Source organism: Equus asinus, chromosome 3 (assembly GCF_041296235.1).
Source record: "Equus asinus isolate D_3611 breed Donkey chromosome 3, EquAss-T2T_v2, whole genome shotgun sequence".
Lineage (NCBI taxonomy): Eukaryota > Metazoa > Chordata > Mammalia > Perissodactyla > Equidae > Equus > Equus asinus.
Genome location: NC_091792.1, coordinates 131,165,428 through 131,191,035, shown reverse-complemented (window position 1 = coordinate 131,191,035; position 25,608 = coordinate 131,165,428). Strand labels below are relative to the sequence as shown.

Here is a 25,608-nt window from a genome sequence, read left to right as displayed (position 1 = left end):
CAGAACCATCTTTTTCTCTCTGGTTCCTGTCCCTCCCTCGTGTCTTGCTATTCTTAGCCCTTGGAACATGTGTGTTTGCCTGAAGTCATGGACACACACTTCCGTAATCACAGCACAGGCTTAGAGATCTGGAATGGAGCTGGAGTTGAGAATCTGGGCCCTGAAGTTCCTTCTTTAATAACCACCTTGGATGATGCATGAATTCCTGAGAGCCCAGCACATCATCTCTGTGTCAGAGAGCTGGAAGGTGACTCTGAGGTCCCCTGATTCAATGCCCTCATTTTACAGACTCAGAGGTGGAGACTAACTGTCTGTCTTAAACTCTACAGCTGGTAGAGTCCAGAGTTTTTGCACACTGCCCCAAGGCTCCCTGCTCCACTTTCCAGCACGTTTCTCAATTGAATACAAACAGTTGAGTAGAACTTAGTTGATGCAAGGCACAGAGCTTTTGTACATTGTCAGGGTCCTGAGTTGAGTTAAATTAAATGTTTTCTTTTGGAAAATATTTAAGCATGCTGGATTAGTTCCATCTTAAAGATTTTATTTACTATAACATAATACAACATGATATAGTATAGTATAGTAGAATATTTTGTTCTAAATATAATCGTTAAATAGTGCACACATATAAACATGTATGAATAATAAAAGAAATAGACATATATAATCTAAATCCTTCAGAACTAGGCTTTCCTAGTAATATTTACAACTCAATAGCAATGTTAAACATAAAGCGGGTTACTCAGGATTTTTCTTTAAGGATTCAGCATGGATCAGGAACTGATTGATATTTGATGGTGGTTCTATGGGTAGCCAAGATTTGTCCCACTCTTTCATTCTGTTTAAATCAGTGATCCTAATAGCCACAGGGCATCTGGCATCAGGACAAGCAGAAGCCACTGAAAGAGAGGAGGGTCAGGTCATCGGAAGTCTCTCAGGCCCTGAGAACAGCTGGGCAGCTTCACAGGCCCTCCTCTCCTCGCTGCCCTCCCAGCACTCTTGTGACCTGGCCGAGTTTAACACTTGACTTGACCTTGCCATTGCAAGCACAGAGCGTTCTGTCCAGATAAACCCATAAACAGTTCTTGGAAAACCTGTGGAAGACAAGGCTGAATTAGGAAATTTCTTCCTGTGCTTCTAACAGGGTTTCTTGAGCCCTTTGCTGGAATTCATTTCCATGCTCCCTGGGTATGGTGGTGCGAGGAGGTGGGGTAATGGACACAGTAAAGTTACTGAATAAAAGAAGAATTCTAGTTGCCCGAAGATATTTAAATTTGAACCCTCAACTACATATATAACAGATGTTGCCTTTAATCTAGTCTGTGAGGCAAGAGGATAAAATTTTCATCAATATTAATTTTTAAATGCTCTTTTGGGAGCCCTGTAATGTGTAAGTCCAGCATGAATAAGATAAAAGAAAGGGAAGGAACTATTCAGACTTTAGTATGAGACAAGGTGACAATTGAGAAAAATAAAACACATTTCTCACACAGCCTCTGGTACTTTTTCCTCCACATTGATATTTTCAGTGCTGTGTATCCACAAAGACAAATATATCTGTAAATAACACATTATTGGGGGGGTGGTGGTAAAGTTATCTTCTGATTATCAAAGTAATAAAATCTTGCTGTAGAAATCTAGAAAGTATAAAAAAAATGTAACAGAAGGAGAAAAATAAGCCATCCATAATCTTATTATTTCTCCTCCTAGATCATACTGAATATACCATTTTATATAGTCTTTTTTTCCCACACAAACTATTTATAAGTATTATATTTGAAAGCCTATGTTTGAGTCTATCATATGGATGCCTCAGACTTTTCTTCATTCTTTCCATTGTCATCCTTACCTTTTTTTTTAAACTGTTGTAGAGAACTCTGAGATGAATATCTTTGTGCATAAAGTTTTTTCTGTTAGAAAAGATTTCCAGAAGTGAGATTTTTTAACAAAAAAGTTTAGACGTGTCTAAGGCTCTCTATATATTGCAAAATTCCTTTCCCAGAAGGGGATTCTAACATCACAGTTCCTCTTGTAGCATATGAAAGTATCAAGTATCAGTTTCATACAAACATGCAGGCATCGAGCATTTTCTCTTTTTGTTTTAAAGAACTAATAATGAAAAGTATGTGATTGCTGTTTTTCTCTATGTATACATTTGATCATTCATATGGTGGAACTGGCCACAGGGGCAGGGGCTGTGTCTGTTTTGCTTCTTGCTAAATCCTTAGTGTTGAGAAGAGCGCCTGATGTATAGAGGGCACCCAATAAATACTATTTGAAATGAATTTTCAAATTATATCCTTTGTCCACTTATCTATCAGGAAATAATGTTTTTAATGATCAGATATTTGAAAATGATAGGATCCTTTGCTGGGAAGACTGAGGATTTGTAATCCAGTTATAAAAAGTAGCTTACAGGGGCTGGCCCAGTGGTGCAGTGGTTAAATTCGCACGTTCCGCTTCTCGGCGGCCCGGGGTTCGCTGGTTTGGCTCCCGGGTGTGGACATGGCACCACTTGGCAAGCCATGCTGTGGTAGGCGTCCCATGTATAAAGTAAAGGAAGATGGGCACGGATGTCAGCTCAGGGCCAGTCTTCCTCAGCAAAAAGAGGAGGACTGGCAGTAGTTAGTTCAGGGCTAATCTTCCTCAAAAAAAAAAAAAGTACCTTACAGATTACATCCCTGCATATAGGAATTGGCTTACCTTTCTGATTTTGGAAGATTTGCCTAGTCTTCAGAATAGAACTGTGGAAAAGAAGTCACGAAAATGCGTTTGTATCCTGGTTTGACCAAGAGTGAAGCACGTGACTTTGGGTCAGGTCTGTAAGATTCTTGTATCTCATCGTAAAACAAAACAAAATAAAACAAAAGATAGCACATATATTCTCTTTTATCTTATGGGATCATTGAGACAATGTGACAGGATAATTATAGGTAATAATTAAAAGTAAAATTTTTGAAATGCAAAAAGTCACATTCAAATACAAGACCAAAGTACTACTTTTCAGTTGCAGGGTTTTGGTGACAAGTCTTACTTTCCTCATTTATAAAAGGAGAAGAGGCTTGGGTTAGCATAACACCTAGTGTATAAGTGTACGATAAGTATTAGTTGAATAAGTTATTTCCAAAGCTCTTGTTTTGACTCTATGATTCTGAAATGCCCCATAGGTTGAAAAAAAAAGTTAAGAACGTGGTTACAAAAAGTAACGGTTGCTCGAATATTTGAAGTTAAATTTGATCACAAAGAATTAACTCAGAATAAAATTTCCTTCTGATGATCCCCCCAAAAGAAAGCTTTAATATGATACACAGAACAGTTCTTCATATACAAAGGAAATAATTCCCAAAGGAGGGAAGAGAATTCAGAGGGAAATCCTTATTTGCCCAATGTTTATTAGAGTAGCTAGCAAATTAGAAACAATCCAAATTCTCAACAATAGAGGAATAGCTAAGCCCATTAGATTATCCTAACCTGATAGAACACTCCTTAGTCAATGGTGGCAAATGTATAATCTGTGTCATTACATGGAAATGTGTGTAGAAAGTAGGAGCAAGTGAAGAACAGAACACAAAACAATGCACACACCCAGGTTAAAGTCACATGAAAACATACAAATACATATTTTTAAAGACAGGAAAGAGCTTGTAATGAGAAGAGCAAGTAGACGTATATGTTCATCAAGTTCTCTTTTTCCACCAAATAAAATTGCCCAGCTGTTTCACTTTTTTAAAATAAAAAAAAAATGCCGTGAATTCAAAGGATAGCTCAACAGTCTTATCCTAAAACATGATGGCTATAAAATATAGGCAGTTGCATAATAAGCCAAGAGAGTCCCTCCAAAAAAGACACATCTTCTGTCCAGGCTTGTCCGTTGCTTGATGTTTCTCTTGACTAAATAATGATTAATAGGCTGTATAAACAGTGTGCTAGGTACTTGTATTTGGTTGTGGATGGGGAAATTATTTATAGTTGCCTGAAGCCAGCGTGGCTGTCTGGTATTTCTATGGGATTGTCTTCACCTCAGAAGGAAAAAAAAAAGCAAAAACCTTCGTTTTGTAAAAAGAAGAAAAAAGCATTAAAAAAAATCTGTGCAGGTGTCTCTGAAATCACTTTCTGTAAGCTGAAATAAAGAGTCATATCTTTGCAGGTAGTCTGGAAAAAGAGGAAAATAAGTGACTGAAAAATGTAAGATGAATTTCTGAACTTTGTGGGAGGAACCTTCACATAAACCACAAAAAGTTGGCTTTTGACTAAGTTCCCGAATGAAAAAGTTAGTTTCCTGTTTGCTAGGGGTTATATTTTAATGTCTTTTTTGGACTTAGTTAGATAATTTTCAAGAACACATGGAAAAAGTCTTGGCAAGACCTTTTCATCCCCAAAGAACTATGCAAATGAAAACGGTACAGAAAACACTTTGATTAATCAATCAAGGACAACACTCCATTTGATGTCAAAACTTTTTCTGGAGATAATTTACAACCACAATACTGGTAAAATAATGCTGAGCAGCATTTTACAAAGTTTAGGACAGGAGGTTAAAACTCTTGAGACAATGCAAAAGGAGAAAAAAACACATAAATAAGCCAAACTCTGTTATCTAAAATTAAATCTGACCAGGCTGGTAACAATGCTAATAGTGAAAGAAATAATAGTGAAAATGTTTTTGAACACACTGAGTCAATAATTGTACTTAATACTTTACATGTCCTATCTTATTTAATCCTAACAACAATAGACACTTAGAAAAATAAGGTAAATTGTTTCAAGTCCCCAGCTAGCAGACACTAGATCCAGGATATGAACACAAGTCTGTCTAATTTCCAGGGGCTTAGCTCTTAACCACTAGGATACACTGTCTAACCCTGATGTTACAATAATAGGTTTTGACCAAACTCAATTGTTTTTTACCACATAGCTCATGTGCTCATGGATTATTATCTATATATTAATAAAAGGAAAAGTGCTGTGAAATAGTTGTATGATTTTACACACAATAAATGTTTTATTACATAACCCTCTAGAAGAAATGTTTTGGGAAGCAATCCATGGGAGTTCTTAGACTACAAGTAAGCCAAAGCTCTTTGAATGATGGATCGTCTCTGTTTTTTCAGCCTCCTGTTATTGGTACAACCATTGATAAACTGATCAAGGCTAAAAGAGAGAGAACATAAATTATGAATATCAGGAACTTTTAAAGAGAGGATACCAGTAGTGAGCCTGCAGATATGAAATGAATAAAAGGAATATTTTAGAAATTTTGTAAGAAACTTGACAATATTTCTTAAGAGACACAATTTTCCCAAACTGACACAAGATAAAATAGAAAATTTGAGTAGCCCTATGTCTATTAGAGAAACTGAATTTTTGTCTAAAATCTTTACACAAAGAAAACTCCAAGGCTGGGTAATTTTGCTGGCAAATTCAATCAAATATTTAATGAATAAATAACATCAATCTTAGATAAACTCTTTCCAAAAACTTGTTTTATGAGATGAGCATATCCTGATACCAAAACCTGATAAAAACATTGAAATAAAACAAAATTACTGACCAATATCCTTCGTGAACATTCTTAACAGAAGGTTGACAAAACTAATTCAGCAATATATAAAAAAGAATAAAACATTATGAGTATGTATAAGTCATGGTTCTCCAGAGGAACAGAACCAATAGGATATATATATAAAGATACATGTAAGAGGAGATTTAGTAGAGAAATTGGCTCACGTGATTATGAAAGCTAAATCCCACAGTCTGCCTTCTGCAAACTGTAAAACCAGGAAAGCCGGTGGTGTAATTCAGTCTGAGTCCAAAGCCCTGAGAATTGGGGAGGCTGATTGCCTAAGTCCAGATCTGAGTGCGAAAGCTTGAGAACCAGGACTGCTGATGTCTGCCCTTTTGTTCTGTTCAGGGGCTCAATGGATTGGATGATACCCACCCACATCAGGGAAGGCCAAATGCTTGACTCAGTTCACCAATTCAAATGCTAATCTCTTCCAGAAATACCCTCACAGACACACAGAGAAAGAATGTTTTACCAGCTCTCTGGGCATCCTTTAGCCCAGTCAAGTTGATTCATAAATTTAATATCACAGACTAAGTTGAGTTTGTCCTAAGAATGCAAGATTAGTTTAATCTTTTAAAATCAGTGTAATTCACTGTATTAACAGAATAAACGAGAAAAAAATCAATAGATGCCGAAAACCATCTGACAAAAGTCACACTGATTCATGGTAGAAACTCTCAGAAAATTAGGAATAGAAGAGAACTTCTTCAATCAGATAAAGGGCACCTACAAAAGAACCTATATATAGTTTGACATCTGATGTTGAAGTATTAAAAATGTAGTACAGCAACAAGGCAAGAACTTTTGGTCTTAGAATTTTGAATCAAATAGTACTGGGAGTTGAAGCCAGTGCAATAAGACAATGAAAAGAAATAAGATGCATAAGGATCAAAAAGGAAGCACTAAAACTGGTTGTATTTACAGGCAATTTGAATGTTCACAATGAACTCCTCAAGAATCTACAAAACATCTACTGGAACTGACAGGTGAATTTAGTGAAATTACAGGGGTTTGTACCGATACATAAAAGCCAATGTGGTTTTATAAATATTGAAAAATACACAATTGAAAATAAAAAATTTAAAATTCCATTTCCAATAGTTTCAAAATATATGTATTCTTAAGACTAAATATAGCAAAAGACATGCAAGATCTGCACTGAAAAAACACTGCTGAGATTTATTAAAGTATATCTAAATAAACAGAAAGATATGCCATGTTCATGGATTGGAAAATTCAATATTGTTAAGCTATCACTTTTCCCAAAATCGATCTGTAGATACAATTCAATCCCAATCATAAGCCCACCTGGAGTTTTGCAAAAATTGACAAGCTATTCCTAAAATTCACATGGAACTGTAAGACCTAGAATATTCATAGCTATTTTGAAAAAGAAGAGCAAAGTTAGAGAGTTTAATTACCTGACTTTAAGATAATCTTTAAAGCTATAGTAATCAAACAGAGTGATAACTGGAACAAATAAATTAATGGAAAAGAATAGAGATCTCAGAAATGGGCCAACACTTACATGGTCATTAAATTTTTTAAACAATGCCAAAACAACCCAAAGAGAAAAGAAAAGTATTTCCAATAAATTATGTTAGAAAAAGTGAATATCCATGTGGGAAAAATTTTAAACTTTTGCTCATCAAAGACATCATTTAAAAATGAATAGAAATTGCACAGATTCCAAGAAAATACTGGAACACATATATCTGACAAAGGGCTTCTATCCAAAATACATGAAGAACTCTTTTTAAGTCAAAAATAAGACAAACAATCCAATTAAAAATGAGCAAAAGCTTTGGCCAGACCTTTAGCAAAGGAAGATAAGTGGCCATTAAGTACATGAAAAAATGCTCAATATAATTTGTCATCAGGGAAATTTAAATTAAAAACACAATGAGATACGATTGCAAACCACCAGAATGGCTAAAATTAAAAGAAGTGACACCACTGGATATTGGCAGGGATATGTAACACTGCTATGCATTGTTGGTGGGAGTGTAAGATTCTACAATCAGTTTGGAAAAGGCTGATATTTTCTCATAAAGGTAGACATATTCTTACTCCAGAAGCCAACAATTCCATTCATAGATATTTACCCAAGTGTGCTAATTTTCTATGACTACCATAACAAATTACCTCAAACTTAGTGGCTTAAAACAACATAAATTTATTATCTTATAGTATTGGAGGTGAGAAGTCTGACATAGGTCTCACTAAATCTGTGTCAGTAGGGCTACATTTCTTTCTGGAGGCTCCAAGGGAGAATATATTTTCTTGCCTTTCCCAGCTTTTTCTAAAAGGTTTCTGCGTTCTTTGTCTTGTGGCCCCATTCCTTCTTCAAGCTAGTATAGGTGCAGTGAGTCCTTCTCACATCAAATAACTCTGATCTCTGCTTCCACTGTCACATCTTCTTCTTTGACTCTCTTCTTCTATCTCCCTCATCCAGTTTTAAGGAACTTTGTGATTATGTTGGACATGCTTGGATAGTCCAGAATAATCTCCCTATCTCAATGTCCTTAATCACACCTGCAAAGTCCCTTTTTGCTATATAAGGTAACATATTCACAGAGTCTAGGAATTAGGGTATAGATATCTTTGGGGGTGGCATTATTCTGCCTACTACAGCCCACCCTCAGGGCCCCAAAGCTTCCTATACATCTGATTTGCAAAATACATTTGCACCATCCCAAGTTTCCCAAAAGTTTCAATCTATGCAGTATCAACTCAAAGTCCAAAATCTCATCTAAATTTCTTCAGCTCTAAAGTCTCAGATTTTATCATCTAAGTCATCTAGATTATGCAAGGGTGAGGCTCTGGGTATAACCCATCCCAGGGCAAAATTTCTCTCCATCTGTGTACCAGTGAAGCTAGAAAACAAGTTACCTGCTCCCAAAATACAATGGTGGTTCCCAAAACACAATACATAGCATCACAGTTACAGGTACTCCCATTCAAAATGGGACAAAATAGAAGGAAAAAAGGAGTCACTAGTTCCAAGAAATTTAGAAATCCACTGGACGGACAAACTCTGTTACATTTCAAGGTCTTGGAATTACCTTCTGTGACTCTTGCCTCTGCCTTTGGGTCTCAGCCCTCACACTCTGAGTGTCTTTTCGCTTTGTGTGAAAGGTAGCACATGTTTGTTAACCTGCATGTAGAATTTTCAGGACCCAACTGCTTTCTTTCATTTCGCATTTTCTCTGTCCCTTTCAGTCCAAGCTGGCAATGTGTCTGCTCATATAACTTTCTCAAAAACTTAGTGGGTCTCTTGTGCATGTCACAGGGATTAAGTCCATTAAACAAGAACCTTCTCCACAGTTCTTTTCTAGATAACCCATCCCTGTTTTTTATTTCTGCTGAGATGACTGAGGAGATTTATGAGTCACGTACCTAGTCTTGTCAAAAAGCCTTTTGTATGATTGAGTACTCTGACCTTGTTTCGTCTGGGGTACCAGCAAAAGTTGTCTTGCCACATCCTCCATTTTATCTCTAGAGCCTGCTTTCTTGATGACGAATCTCTTATTTTTAGCATGTTTTGCAATTTGGATAGGCTGAGAATTTCCCAAATTGCCAAGTCCTGGTTCCTTCTAATTTTTTTTATTAAGAATTTTTCCTTCAATTTTTTCCCCTTCCTCTCACATTTTACTAATGGCATCAAGAAGAAACCAGTTACACCTTCAATGCTCTGCTTGGAAAGCTCCTCAGATAAAACACAATTTCACCATTTATAAGTTCTGCTTTCCATGTAACAGAATTTCTGCCATATGTAACAAAAATCTCCTTTCTTCCAGCTTCCAATAACATACTCCTCTAGAGCCCTCGCCAGCAGCGCCTTTAAAGGCCATGTTTCTGCTGACAATGTCAATCTGACAATCTGTTGACGATAATTTAGGTATTCCCAAGGTAATCCATGTTTTCTCTATCATAGTCCTTACTTCCTCTGAGCCCCCACTGGCAGAGACTTTACCACCCATATTTCTACCAACAACCTATTCAAAGTAATCTAGGCTTTTCTATCATGCACCTCAAAAGTTCTTGCAGCCTCCATCCATTGCCCAATTCCAAAGCCACCTCCACTTTTTCAGGTATTTGTTACTGCAGCACCCCCACTTCCCAGGACCAAAATCTGTATTTGTTTTCTGTGGTTGCTGTAACAGATCACCTCAAACTTAGGGCTAAAACAACACAGATTTATTAGCTGACAGTTCTGTAGGCCTCATGGGCTAAAATTAAAGTGTTGAAAATCAAGTTTACATTCCTTTCTGGAGGCTCCAGCAGACAAACAGAAATGAAAGCATACGTCAACAATAACAACAAAAACTTGCACAAGCAGCTTTATTCATAATAGCCCCAAAATGGAAACAATATAAACGTTCATTAACGGGAGAATAGATAAATGAAGTTAATATATTCATACAAAGAAATACTACAATATAAGGAAAAGGAAACAAATAGGCAACAATATGGACGATCTCAAAAACATGCTGAGTGAAAGAAGCCTGATACAGAAAAGCATGTACTAGATGATTATATTTATATAAAGTTCTAGAACAGGTGAAACTATTCTGTGGTGAAAAAAAATCCAAATAGTGATTACCTAGGGGTGGGAGAGTCGGGGCAAGGATTGGCTTGAAAAGGATAAGAGGGAACTTTCTGGAGTGATGGTAATGTTCTATATTTTGACAACTATTCAGATACATGAGTACAAGCACTTGGCAAAACTTATCAAATGAAATACTTAATATTTATGTATTTTAATGTACATAAATTTTACCGAAAAACCTATAAAGAACTGTAAATAAATATAGAACTCTAGCTAATTATATGCATGGTGAAATATTTAGAAGACGGTATACTAACATTTGGAATGCAGTTTGATTTTCATTAAAAAAATAGACTTGATTCATGGAGACATAGAGGAATGAATAGAAGGATAGTTCTGTGATAAAGCAAATATAGCAAAATACTAATGTAGACTCTAGAAGTGGATATACAGGTATTTACTATAAAACTCTTTTCAATTTTCTTGGCATATTTGAAAATTTTTGTAATAAAATAGTGGGGGGGGGAAGCTACTATTCCTTTTCCTTCCAGTTGGACCATACTAGTAGTGAGAATCTAATCAAAGCTTGCAAAATCCTTTCCATATATGATTGCTCCAGCATACAGACTGCCGTCTTCCCAACTCCAGCATAGCACACACCTCTTAAAAACAAACTTCAACGAACTTCAAAGATTTCTTCAAGCTAGTTGGAAGTTAGAGGAAAATCACCTTTTCATAAAATGATATTTGTCCCTGGCAGGACACGCACTAAACATTTAGTGCCATTAATGTGAAATTATTAGTGTTAGCAATATCGCTAGAGATTTTTCATAGCTGGAACTCAGTAACTGAATGGCTGATTCTAATTAGAGCAGCTTGTTACTTAAAACAATAAATCGTGAAAAATCAAGTCACAATCAAAGACACGACTTTCAAAAATAGTGCTAACTTTGAGAACTTTAACTTTAAACATTGTGACAGTTTTAATACTATATATATGTATCTGCGTGTGTGTATGTGTATACGTTTTTGCTCTCCAAGTTTAATTTTCTACTGATCAGAAACAAGTAAAAAGTTAGTTTCTATAGTGGTATCAGATTTTTGAACTACTGTAGCAAATAAACTCTTCATGGTACAGCTATAATTTTTAGAGCTCCTGGAGTGCTAAATAGCTCCTAGTACTAAACAGCTCCAGGCTGATTAAAAGCCACACTTAATTCTCATTCTCACAAATGAAATCGTATTCTACTCACAAAATGAATATGCTTTAAACTAAAAGGTGACTACATTTGCAAAGCACTTTACCAAATGGGAGACATAAATGGTTACTAATTAGAGAAAGTCATTGTTTGACGCTGTCTTTATTCTTTTCCTTTTAGATCTTTAAATTTATTGCTTTCCAATTACACAATTTATAGGAGAGAGTAAGGTTCAGCTCTTTTCCTACTGAAACACATTTTCCTGCTGAAACACAATGTGATTTGAAAGGCTGAGGAGAGACACGATGGACTAACAAGCTACTTTGTCTGTGGCAACTACAAGAACAGATGAATACTGTGTGAAATGAATTGTGTTTGAAAGGACCACCTGTTGCAGAACGTTAGGTAGTTTTTTTTAACCTTTGCTCCCTTCTTTATGATGGGCAAGATCATCAAAGAGACATCATGGCATCATAATTCTTCTGACAGGTTGATTCTTGTAAGAAAAATGCTAGCCATATCAACACTAGTGATGAAGAGCCTCTCTTTGAATTTTGTCCATGTAATTTTGCATTGATTCCAACTAGGACTTATCCTGGGCCTCTCATGGAAGGTGGGTGGAGCAAAAAGAAAATGACCTGGGAAAATAGGTGGAAGAGTTTAAAAACCAGTGTTCCAAGGGATAGGGTGGGAGGTGGGGGAGATGGTAAGAGATGCAGCTTTACTTCCCACCTCAGGAGTGTTGAAAAGGCTTCCACGTGTCAGTGGCCTCAAGTGAGGACCCTCCCTGTGCTCCTGTAGCCCCAAAGAACCCACTCCCTGCTCAGTCTCCAGTGTACTAGTGACAATTTATGAGGATATAAACTGCCCAGAACACTAAAATTGCATTTGTATATCATCAAATAACCTGCCAACATTTCCTAGGCATCTTTTCTGTGCAGGGCATTTTGGAGACTGACAGACATGAAGAGGAATAAGATAGAGTCTCTTCCCTAAGCAGTTTCTAATTTGAGAGCTTGAACAGAGCATGTGTGTGATCTACACCCTGACAACTTGGGGACCCAAACATCTGACTGAAAAACTGAGATCTAGACAAATGATTCATCACAGGAAACAATGTGGGGACAGAGTAAATTGAGCCATGCCCAATTTACTATTGGATCAAGTTATGCTATGACCCCTAGTCTATTTTACTCTTCTCATAGAAAACTTTACTCTACTTATATAAAACAAAGTGTGGAATATAAAGTGGTCCAAGGGGGAGTCACTGAATAAAACTGGGGAAAAAAACAGTAAAATATCACTTAGTCCAGCAATTTTTGAAAAGTCTGTGGAGCTCCCTAAGTTTCCTCAGAGGTGGAGGGGAGGAAGGAAGGAAGGTAGGAAGGCAGGAAGGAAGGAAGGAAAGAAGGAAGGAAGGGAAGAAGGGAGAGAGGGAGGAAGACCACTGATCTAAACCAGCTCTGCTATTTGACCTGAGGACAGAGAAATCAAGTAAATAGCACAAAGCGATACAGTAGCATAGAAATCTGATTTCCAAAGTGGGTCACTTTCATATGTATCATGCTGATGCATTGACATCTGTGGCACTCACTGTGGGGTACCTTCCCATAGCCATCCCCTGCATGGCCTTCCTTGCCTTTGCTCTTTTCTTCCTTGCCATCAGAACTCTATATTAGTCAGGAATGGGGTATCCATATATTTCAGGGATGGCTGGGTTAGTCTCCGGCCCAAGGGGCAAATCTTAATTGACCTATGGTGACTGTGGCATAGTAAATAGTGGATATCTGTTCCAGACATGGCTGCCTATCGTCTTTTGGATAACCTTTCTATATTTGGGGAAAATTGGGACATGCTACATGCTGCTGCAGTCATTCACCACCTAATGACAGGGGTACATTCTGAGAAATGCATCGTTAGATGATTTTGTCGTGCGAACATCATAGAATGTACTTACACAAACCTAGATGGTATAGCGTGCTACACACCTAGACTCTGTGGTACTAATATTATGGGACCACTGTTGCATATGCAGTCTGCTGTTGACTGACATGTCGTAAGGCAGCACATGACTGTATTATAAATTCTGTCTTGCTAATGTATAAGCCAGAACTGAAATTCAGACTCCCTTGCAGCTAGGACACAATATAGACTCCACCCATCAGATGCACCTGTAAGACTTCAACTCAGAAGTGAGCAGTGTGAGGAAACAGGCTGTGTGTGGAGTTTCCATCTTTTGCTGCTCAGTGGCCTAATTGAGATGTCTGGCTTTCAGTGGCAGTAGTGTCAGAAACACCAGTTTCTCTGTGGTTTCAAAGACAAGTTCCTGGTGCAGAGGAGGCACAAGTGGGGGCAGTAGTTTGCTCTGGTGCTCAGTGGGGTGGAGCCACTGAGGCTGTCTCCTGGCAGGCCGGTTCTGGGGTGTAGTTTGGAGAATTGGATGTTGGGAGCTTACCTTTGAGTCTAGTTCTTAGGCCCTCCTCAAAAATACCGTGAGCTACCAGTATTTGTTTAATTTTTTATGATGTATTATAGAAATTTTAAAAGGTAGACAGAAGTGGAGGGTATTGTAAAATGAACTCCGGTGCACACATCCCCATCTTCAAAAATTATCAACAATTTTATCAATCTTGTTTTACATATCCCCTTCCACCACTTTTTTTCCCTAGAGCATTTTAAAGAAAATACCAGGCATCATGTCATTTCACTCATAAATACCTCACCATGCCATTGTTACCCGCAAGAATTAATAGCATCGAATGTCCTTAATATCATCTAATATCCAGTTCATATGTGAATTTCCCTTGTCGCAATGTTATTTCCTGGTTGGCTTGTTTGAATCAGGATCTAAAATAGTTCACATTATTGCCTTTGATTGTCATGTCTCTTAAATCTCTTTTGTTCCAGCAGTCTCCCTCCCTCCATGTTTTTTTCATGCCACAGATTTGTTGGGAAAACTGGATCATTCATCCCACAGAATGTCCTTATCCTGGATTTAGCTGGTTTTCCCCTCATGGTATTGTTTAGCTAGTTCCTCTACTCCCAGTATTCCCTTTAAACTGATAGTTGGATCTGAAGACTTGATAACATTCAGGTTCAATTTCAGGTTTTGCAAGAATACTTCATAGGAGATGCTAGGCACTTGTACTACATCACGTCATAAAATACACATTGCCTGATCCTCCTTTTGATGGTGCTAAGACTGATTAGTGAGTTACAGCCAATATCTTTCAAAGAAGCTCCTTTCCTGCTTTGTCATCTTCTTTATCTCAGCTTCGGAGATCAATGATGGAATATTCTGACTGATTTATGTGGTGACTCCTTTCCTGGGAAGGGGCATGGGTACACTCTGGCTATTGAGATGTGATGGCAAGTTTGCTAAGAAACTTCTATGAGAGTCTTGCTTGCTCCTAGCTGATACAATGTTACAAAATTATGTTCAAGTTACAATATCTTAATTACATTTTATTTGTAAAAGGAATATGCAATGTGCCATTCCTAATTCATAGGGTAGTTAGCTTTTACGTGATGACCACAATGAAGATCATGTCCTTGATGGAAAGAAGGAATTCTAATATAGCAGATGCTTCTGGTGCCTGTGTCACCTTCCCTTGGCCCCACCTCTGATTGAAGCTATAGCTGTGGGTGAGAAGACTCTCATCACATACGGCCAGCACCTGTCTTAAGCACGTTCTGCCCCAGCGCCTGCTCCCAGGTAGGTACACGTCAGAAGTGTGAAGGAGATAATGGCCCAGAGGCAGTCCTCATCTGATGGTGAGAAGGAGGTAGGGGGATGCCCCAGCTTCCAGTCTTTCAATGGGAGGATTTGGGGGAGGTGTTCTCTACAATTCTGCAAAGTCCTAGAGGACTAAGCTTCCATTGCACACAGCAGTGACCTCGAGTGTGCATCTCATTTTGGGTTTTCCTTCTGTCTGTCTCTCTCACTCTCCTTGCTCCCTCACTCCTACTTCTCAAGATCACCCCCTAAATAAACTACCTAGACCAAAGACCTTGCCACAGGCTCTGATTTTAGAAGAACCCACACTAAAAAATCTAATATTTAAATTCTTGGCATGTAAGTTATAATCTTGTCTAATAAATGGACTGATTTTATATGTCTGCCCAAAATAAAATTTTTGTATCCGATAATGATACTCATTTCTTCAAAATAAAACAGCCAGCAATGTCTGGAGGGATTATGGCAGAGTCGGATTCCCGCTGTGGCTCTGATGACAGTCCAAAACCCCGCTTGATGTCTTATTAACGATGCAGGCATTTCTCAACATCGAGCTGACAGCATTCCTAAGATAGTTTCTAAATTGATTGTTTGCAACTTGAAATGTATTTTCTAGGAGAAAATATTACATTTTCCAATAGAAATTGTTCCAGTGACAAAGCATAGCCCCAAGGCAAAGAATTATCCACTCGTGTTCTGCTTTGCCAAGGAAGAGGTGAAGCAATGAAGAACTGGGCTTCTGAAGCTTTCTCTTGTAGAGGTGGCTATGCTTCAAGGTGTAGTCAAGAGCAAGAGGGGCAAAGAGGGTGCCAACATCAGAAGACTAGTATATAAAAGATAGTGATGACCTGAAGCTATGGTTGGGAAAATGTGACCATAAATAACTGTACTGGGTTAGATAGTGGCCCCCAAAATTCACGTCCACCCAGAACCTCAGAATGTGACCTTATCCAGAAGCAGGATCTTTCCATGTATAATTCATAAGATGAGGTCATACTGGATTAGGGAAGGTCCTAAATCCAACGACTAGTATTCTTCTTTTTTTTTTAAAGATTGGCGCCTGACCTATCTGTTGCCAATCTTCTTTTTTTTTTTTCTTCTTCTTCTCCCCAAAGTCCCCCCAGTACACAGTTGTCTCTTCTTGCTGTGAGTGCCTCTGATTCTGCTATGTGGGATGTGATCTCAGCTCGGCTTGATGAGTGGTGCCGTGTCTGCACCCAGGATCCCAAGCAGTGAAACCCTGGGCCAGTGAAACCCTGGGCCGCCAAGGGGAGCACAAGAACTTAACCATTGGGCCAGGGGGCCGCTCCCAACTGATATTCTTATAAGAAGGTCATGTGAAGACACACAGATACACACAGGGAATAAGGTCATGTGACCACAGAGGAGGAAATTGGAGTGATGCAGCTACAAGCCAAGGAATGCCAAGGATTGCTGGGAGCCACCAGAAACTGGAACAGGCAAGGAAGGATTCCCCCCAAGCCCCTCCTCCCCTAGAGGGAGTAGGGCCCAACCAACACCTTGATTTCAGACTTCCAGCCTCCTGAACTGTGAGAGAATAAACTTCTATTGATTTAAGCCACCCAGTTTGTGGTAATGTTTATTAAAGACCTAGGGAACTAATATAACTGACAAATACTGGGAGCTGGGTCTTCGATCAAAAAAAGATTTATCTTTTATTTTCAAATATCAGTTTTCTCCCCCATTCTCTGGTGGTTTGTAGCCACTTCCTTGTTTCTATAGCTGTCAAGTAGCCGGAACAGAAGAGAATCTCTCATTTTACTTTCAAATGTGCAAGTCACGTGGTGAGATATAATGTAAAGTAATGTCATATAATGTAATGTCATGTCTAAAGCCAGGATTCAACTCCAGCTAACTGCTTCCTATAATAGGAATGACGAATATTTATTGAGTGCTTACTGTGTGATAGAAACTGTGTAACTCATTAATCTTCACAACAACCTTCTTATAGGGTTGCTGCTATTATTATCCGCATTTGACAGATGAGGAAACTGAGCCTTGCCTCTGAAGGTACATGGCTGATAAGTGGCTTTGACTGAGAAGCGGACCCCTCTGCTGTGCTTCTAACCGCTATGCTATATGCCTCGTGAACATGCGGATGCCACACAAAATGATTCTCTTAAGCAAATAAAGTGTCTCAGCTACTTATGTGGTTGCCTGGAGCCTGTCTCAACTGAAGGCTGGTGGATAACTTGCTCCCGATTCAAATCTTGGAAGATTTGAAGCTTTGAAAATCTGCTCTGCTTGGAAAGTCTCTTCAACAAATGGTGTTGGGAAAACTGGACAGCCACATGTAAAAGAATGAAAATCGATATTCTTTTTCACCATTCACAAAAATAAACTCAAAATGGATCAAAGACTTAAAGATTAGGCCTGAAACAATAAGTCTTCTAGAAGAGAATATAGGCAATACACTCTTTGACATCAGTTTCAAAAGAATCTTTTCGGACACTGTAACTCCTCAGATGAGGGAAACAATAGAAAGAATAAACAAATGGGACTTCATCAGACTAAAGAGTTTCTTCAAAGCAAGGGAAAACAGGATTGAAACAAAAAAACAGCCCACTAATTGGGAAAAAATATTTACAAGCTACTTATCCGACAAGGGATTAATATCCATAATATACAAAGAACTCACACAGCTTAACAACAAAAAAACAAACAAAGCGATCAAAAAATGGGCAGAGGACATGAACAGACATTTCTCCAAAGAAGATATAAGTATGGCCAAGAGACACATGAAAAGACGTTCATCATCGCTAATCATCAGGGAAATGCAAATCAAAACTACACTAAGATATCACCTTACACCTGTTAGATTGGCAAAAATATCCAAAACCAAAAGTGACAAATGTTGGAGAGAAAAAGGAACCCTCATACACTGTTGGTGGGAATGCAAACTAGTGCAGCCACTATGGAAAACAGTATGGAGATTTCTCAAAAAGTTAAAAATAGAAATACCCTATGACCCAGCTATCCCACTACTGGGTATCTAGCCTAAGAACCTGAAATCAGCAATCCCAAGAATCCCATGCACCCCTATGTTCATTGCAGCATTATTTACAATAGCCAAGATGTGGAACCAACCTACATGCCCAGAAACTGATGACTGGATAAAGAAGATATGGTATATATACACAATGGAATACTACTCAGCCATAAAAAAGGACCAAATTGCTCCATTCACATCAACATGGATGGACCTTGAGGGTATTATGTTAAGTGAAATAAGCCAGACAGAGAAAGACGAACTCTATATGACCCCACTTATAGGTAGAAGTTAACATATAGACATGGAGAACTGATTGGTGGTTACCAGGGACAAGGGGAGGTGGGGGGAGGGCACAAGGGGTGAAGTGGTGTACCCACAACATTACTAACAATAATGTACAACTGAAATCTCACAAGGTTGTAATCTATCATAATCTTAAAAAAAAAAAAAATCTGCCCTGCTTGGGAAGTCAGTGACTAAACAGTTCATTATCTAAAGCAGATTGGTACACAATCAACTCTTCTTTGAAACTCCTGCGTGCACTCTGCTAGGACATTGTCTTCCCTGAGGTGTATGGGTTTGGGGGCACGTCAAATCATTTTTACCTTTAAGGAACTGAGACTAGTATTTGTGAAGTAGACTTGCCAAGAGCACCCTGCTAGTTCTCCTAACTTTTAAAAATCCTTCACTGTTTCCCTTTAACCTATAGGATAAACTTCAAATGCCTTACTATGTTCTAGATCAGATGTTGCCAAACTTTTTCTGTAAAGGACCAGATGGTAAAGATTTTAGGCTGGCCATGTGGTCTCTGTCCACTACTCAACCTTGCCATAGTAATGAATGAGAAAGCAGCCATTGGCAATATGTAAAAGAGTGGGCATGACTATGTTCCAATAACACTTTATTTACAAAAACAGACAGGGAGCCAGATTTCCCCGAGGGCCATAGTTTGGCTAGGCTGCTGTCCTTCAAAAGCTGGATGCTGCCTTCCAGCCTCAAGTCTTGCTGCACCCTGAATTATGTGCTCCATTCCAGTCACACTGAAGTGCTCGTACTTCTCAAACTCGCGTCTTCTTTGATTCCTCGGCACTTTTGAATAGCCCATACCCTTTGTCTGCAAGCCCTTCTCGGTTTCTTCTCACTCTGCGATCAAGTTAGCAAACTCCTGCAGATAGCAGGCCATTCTGTATGAACCACTAGCAACATTTTTGCATTTTATTGTAATTATTCATTAATTAGCCTTAATTATCCATAGCTTTGATCACAGATTATGGATCTTAGGACCTCCAGGGACACGCTTGTTGAGTACTTGCAGTCAATGCTCCTTTGCCTCTGTCACCTTATATTACTTCAGTCATTGCATATGGTTTCCCTTGCATATTCTCTCTGACCACCAGGAAGCTCAGAACCAAAGTACAGGCTTAGTCTTTGCAATCACAGTATGCGTATGTGCTCCTCTTCTTTACCCCAGTCTGCCTCCTCATTCTAACTTGAATTGCCTGTAGTTGTTGTGTTTTGTTTTCATTTTGCTCCTTTTGTAGATCTTTCTTAAAAGCTACTTCAAAAGCTATAATGGAGCAGAATTTGTCCATTCATATATTCATCCACAAATAAACCATTATTTCCCCTTGATCACTTTTTGTACTTTTCAGAATAGAAACACTGTGTATTTTTGCCTGGAACCCAGTGGTATACCTAGTGTATTTGATACCCAGAACGGGTCATCTTTTAAGACTCATCCTCCCCAAATGCAAATTATTTTCAGGGAAAATCATGAAATTAAATGAATAAGCATAATGGCTAGAGAGAGACACAAACAGTGAAATTTTTCTTTTAGTGAACTTTGTGCCACAGGGAGTGGAGACAGAACTGCATCCAAAGTGATCTGCAACTCTTTGAACCATGGACTGACTTTCAAAATAGTGCATGTAGCTGTATCTGGTGTGTCAGGGCAGCTGACCACTGGGAGCTCTGCAATTTAACTTCCCTGCAGAATACAGTGTTCATTAAAGGATAAGCAGCAAAATGTGCTAATTTGAGACTTACCTATATATTATAAACTCAACAGTAATGGCAATACTTGTATAGAACTTAAACCAATGGAAGATCTTTTTGAGAAAATGTATTTTATCTCTGACATTGTTGAGAAGTGTCCAGGACATGGTAATAATACAAAGTAGCCCATCTCTTTGTCGGCTTTATTATTGTTTTTAAGTTCTCCACAGAAAAATGTCCACCATCTATTCTCTCCCTCCTCTCCTCCACACACAGGAACTCCATTGCTGGAACCCGAGCTGGTGGATTGAAAGTTCAGATTCGGAAATTTCACAGTGAAAGTACAGCCAAGTGGTATCCATCCACACTCCTTTGCTGGGATGCATTTTCCTTTGGGGTTTGCTAAATAAATTCCTCCTCACACAACAGCTAACCACCTCCAGGTGTCATATCTCCAATCCCTGGGTATGCCAGTAAGCTTAAATTGACTTCGTAGAGTGTCAGAAATTTTCTAACATGACCATTCTACTTTAGACTTACACTCATGATCCCTGCTCAGGTAAGGTGCATGTCCAAATTCAGAAGAGCAGTGAGATGCCTAAACTGGAACAAATCAGCATGCATAAATCCCTATTTAAATGAGTCATGGGAAGTGAAGCTTGGTGAATAGAACTTGCCTTATTAAGACCGAAATCAAAATGTATATCTAGAAGTAGGTATGATGGGAGCCACTAGAACTGGCATGCTTTTAAGAATGACAGCACAGCAATCTTTGTGTTTTATTTTGCAAAGCAGTTGAACTGTTCTATTTGGTTAAATGGAAGCCCAAAGAAGGATGAAGAATTTATTTATCTGTGTATCTGAGGCCTGGACAAAATCCCCTTCTTATCAGTCCATTTCTTGTCTTGGTAAATACAGAAGTCCTACACCATAATTAATGGTCAGGACCCGCATAGCCCCCAGCGTGCTCATTTTAACACCTGTAGAATACTCTGTATGTGGTGGGGGTGCAGATTCAACTCAAAGGGATTCAATTTGTTTTCCAAAAGCCTATTGAGATTAGGTGAGATGTGTCGATGTGAGCTACCCTAGGACAGATTTTGGTTTTTGCTGATCTATTCTGCTTTTGATCCATTAGAAAAAAAAAATCTGGATCTTTCTACCCTGGTTGTCATTTGCTTCTTTCTTTCTCCTATAATGGAGAAATACGCAATTAACTAAGTGCCAGGTGAGCCTGGTTCCATTTAATAGAACCAGATAGTGGAAACAATTGCAGTCATTTAATACAACCTTTGTATTTAAAGAAGCCGTTTTTGAAACACTCAGGCAGAAATCCTGCTGGTCATCCCCACTCTGTGAAAATTGAACCTTCAAGAGATTACAAGCTGTAATGCATATAGTAGTGGATCCCAAACTCTTTATATCCCCAGAGGGATATTTGAAATTGGGCTGTAATAAACATCTCTTATTACTGTTAGGAGTACACTCACCTTGACCCCATGAGCATTCCCCACCGTCCTCTCTCCTCCAGTGGATAATGAGATGTGGCATGTACAATATGGGCTTCCTTTCCTCTTGGCAGATCCTGAATGAAGCCAAGGGGACAGTTACAAAACAGAAAATTGACTATGATGGAACACTCTTTGGTGCTACATCTGATATGATTAACAATTTATTTTGGCAACGCCCAGGATGGGTTTCATATGGTTTTCCTGAATTCAACAGGACTCCTGCCAGCAGAATTAGGAACACTAAGAAGTAATCCAGGCTGAGGGAGAAAAGAAATATGCCATCTTGCAAAGTGTTTCGTAGCGTCGATTCTGTGTTCTGGAAACCAGCCATTGCTCAATCTCTGTGTTTTCAATTGCTCTTCAACTGTTGTCTTACTAGACTCAAGGTGATGGATGATTTTATAATTAGCAGGATAGATAGCCTAGAGAAGAAAGCACTGTAAGAAAGGAGAAGAAACATGTGGCAGCCAAATATTTTGCAGTATATAAGTATTCTTGAAATATGGATGTTTCATCCAAGTCATCATCTTTAAGAAGCACAGTTGTGTGATATTCTGGATTTCAGAGTTAACTCCTCTTACAGGACTTTACTTTCAGGCTGAAAGAAGGTCGATCTATTATAGAGGAATGCTGCTTTTCCCAGAGTTGATGTTTCAGCCTTATGTGGAAGGACTTCCACTAGCATAACATTCTGGGGTTTTCTCTGCTCTTCATCTCTTATTCCTCCTCAGGGCAAGTTGGAAAGGAGGTTCTGGGCTTGCATTCCTGAACTCCTCCTTCTCTTTCTCCTGGGAGGGAGCCCACTTGCAGAGAGCATAAGTCACTATTGCTCTCAGACATGGAGTAAGTCCACAGGAGAGGAGGCTCATTTGCTTGTAGATATAAAGCATGCTCTTAAATATTAGAAAGTATTTTCTAATATTTCCTAAAATATTAGGAAGCCCACTTACACAGTTATTGGCCTCGTTCTTAACATTATCAATAATAAAGTTGATGTTTTGGTTCTCTGCCTACCTTGACCTCTCGTTTTAATTCTCAATTGGTTCAGAGCATGGGCAAGAAAAAATGGTGCTAATTATTGGCTCCCCGCAAACCCCAACAGATACTTAGCCTACAGTAGGTCTCATTTGATAGAAACTATGCTTTCACATTGTTTTCTACTTACCTCCTAAACTTATCAATAGATTAACATTTCTTTCACCCTCCATCGGATTAAAAGAAAGAGTTTGGTATTCAGTTTTAGACTTGTATAGGCAAATGGACCCTGGGACTCAGGAAGACTGTGATTTGGAAAATCACTTGGTCTTTACACTTTGCTGTAGCCCTTGTACCTTCTTCTTCATTCACGCAGAGCTCCAAGACTGCCCCACATTCCCTTTACTCTTCCTCTGACTTAGATTCTCAGGATCACGTTGGGATATACAAAGCCTCAATATCTGGATAGCAGTTAGATGGATTTAAAATTGGCAGTGAGACCCTGTGCTTTGATCTTTAATTGAGAGGTCAGCCAAGAAGGGCATGACCACAATTAAATTAAATATCACAACTAGGGGGGCTGGCTCCCTGGCCAACTGGTTAAGTTTGTGTGCTCCTCTTTGGTGGCCCAGGGTTTCGCTGGTTCGGATCCTGGGCGCAGACATGGCACTGCTCGTCAGGCCACACTGAGGCGGCATCCCACATGCCACAAGTAGAAGGACCCACAACTAGAATATACAACTATGTACTGCGGGAGATTTGGGGAGAAAAAGCAGAAAAAAAAAATGAATATTACAACTAGAGAAGAGGGCAGGGGAGCCAAGGAGGAAAGGATAGCTTCTAACCTGGATCTTCAGCTAAGGAGTTTGTAAATAAGTATTTGAGGTAAGAATACATTTTAAATTTTCCAATATCAATGAGATACCAATAAATAAGGACATTTGTCCATGACTATAACACATAATAAAGAAAGGTTCTAACTTCAATTTTTTCAAAGCTCTTTCATCCACAGTATCTCATTTGATCCTTGCCTTGTAAAGTCGATGTCGTCATGTTCATTTTAAGAGCTTGGCAAACTGAAGCCCAGAGAGATAGAGTAACCTGCTCAAATTTCTTCAGTTACTAATTCTTAGAAATAGGTTGAAACCTATGTTTTCTGCCTCCGAACACAGATCTTTCTACTCGACTACTTCTGCCTCCAACCTTATATACTTGAGAATACACTGAAACTTTGGTAGATTTAAAAGAAGTAGATAAAATAGCTGGGCTTAAAATAGTTGAATTTTCTTATTGAATGTTTTGCGGACAACACAATGGATTTCACCCTGTGATTTGAAAGGTAACTAATATTCCATTGGTTCTATGATGCATAATGATAAAGACAATGATGTAGATTGATATTGGAGTACTGGTGATGTAGTATTATTCAAAAGACATTAGGGCCTGCTTCACAAATCCATGTCTTTCAAATTTGAAAATTACCTTGCTGAGGATATATCTAATTGTATGTGCATGGGTAGCTGAAATCTGAAGTCAGCCAAGTTCCACTTTGTCAACATGTAAAGGAGGATTAGGACATCTGAGCCCAATAAATGGAACCTTAGGGCTGTAGGGTACAGAAAAAATTTTCCAGAACATTCATTTGTTTAAATGAAGAATTGTTTGTTGGAACTCTCATGTAGGTAAGAATGGGTTTTTGGGTGAGGCTGGATGTGTGGAGGCCTGGAAAATAACTTGGTATAATGGAGAGGAGACACAGACTTAGGTATCAGTGGGTACCCATAGCTAACATCTAATCAACCCCACATCTGTCCACTGTCCCTCAGTCCCAAAATGCCTGAGGCTCTCAGCTCTGGTTATCTTCCATCATCTTTTCTAAACAATCAGAGCTCTCTCTGCAGTTCCTCACCCATGCATCCTGAAAGTCTAAGGCTACCTTAATGCCTCTACAACTGAAGCACCAGCACTATCTCCACACAGGGTGTGAGGTCAGGAGCTTCCATGGGGAGGGTAACGGCCCTTGAAATGCACCTGAGTCTTGATGCTTTATAAAGCCCTTTCAAGTACAACATTTTATTTGGTGTTTGCAATTACTCTATGAGGTAGGCAAGGAAGATATTGACCTATTTAATAGATAAGACCATTAAGGTTCAAAAAAGTTAAGCTAATAAGTGGCCAAACTACAACTGTCTACTACCTCTTTAGGATCTTTCTTTCTCAACAGAGATTCATAAACCTCTGTACCAATGGCTCTTAAATATCCATGGGAATAACTCCATACTGATGATAAAATAAATTCCCTTCATTGTAAAACAATGTTTTAAAAAACCCATAAAATTATATTCAGTCCATTGAAGCTAACACTGTATTCAAATGCAATAAAATAACTATATAAATGCTTTGCTTAGAAGGACAGCACCCTAATTAAGAAGATTGTTAAAAGAACAGAGCATATGAATACATCTATTACATGGGATTTACTAGAACTCATTGTACCCACAGCAATAAAGTGGGACCAGCTGTTGCCTGGAACATGGAAACAGCCTTATGAAGTAGAAACTGGATATTTAATGATTCTTGTTAAAAATGAAAGGTGCCTGCACATTACTTTAATCCCTTCTTACATTGTGTATCATGCGGCCGATAATTTCACAGCATCTTCTGTGTCCCCGGCTCTGCATTTGTGGGCAAGCTATCCTTGAATATCCATTTCATGCTTGAATTTGCGGGGCTTACAGACTCTTGGCAGCTTTGGCTCTGTCCTCTTCTAAAAATGACACCTATGTTTGAAAAGAGCCTTTTTGCTTTTGTTTGCTACAAAGCCAATGACTCTTAATTTCCGAAAGTCTACTGCTCTTCTCCGTTCCTTGGGGGAGGGATTCCTGGGGACCATACAGCGCTCTTCTTTCGTTCACCGTGCTTTTGGCGCCTCCAACTTTAGCTGACACTTGCCCAGTTGCCAACGGCCATGGGCTCCTGCATATCTGCTTTATTAGAGAAGCATCTTGTCAACACAGTGGGCTAGGAAGTGTCCTGACCGCCTGGTGGGATTTCATGCCTT

At 38.8% G+C, this 25,608-nt stretch overlaps 1 long non-coding RNA gene across 1 annotated transcript in view; it reads left to right on the top strand.

Annotated features, from left to right (window-relative positions):
* LOC123284754 (uncharacterized) overlaps positions 1–25,015 on the top strand; it is a 65,430-nt gene extending 40,415 nt beyond the window's left edge. The window contains exon 3 of the long non-coding RNA XR_011502268.1: positions 20,338–25,015. This is a non-coding gene — a long non-coding RNA (uncharacterized lncRNA). The remainder of the gene's footprint in view (positions 1–20,337) is intronic.
* Positions 25,016–25,608: the final 593 nt, after the last annotated feature.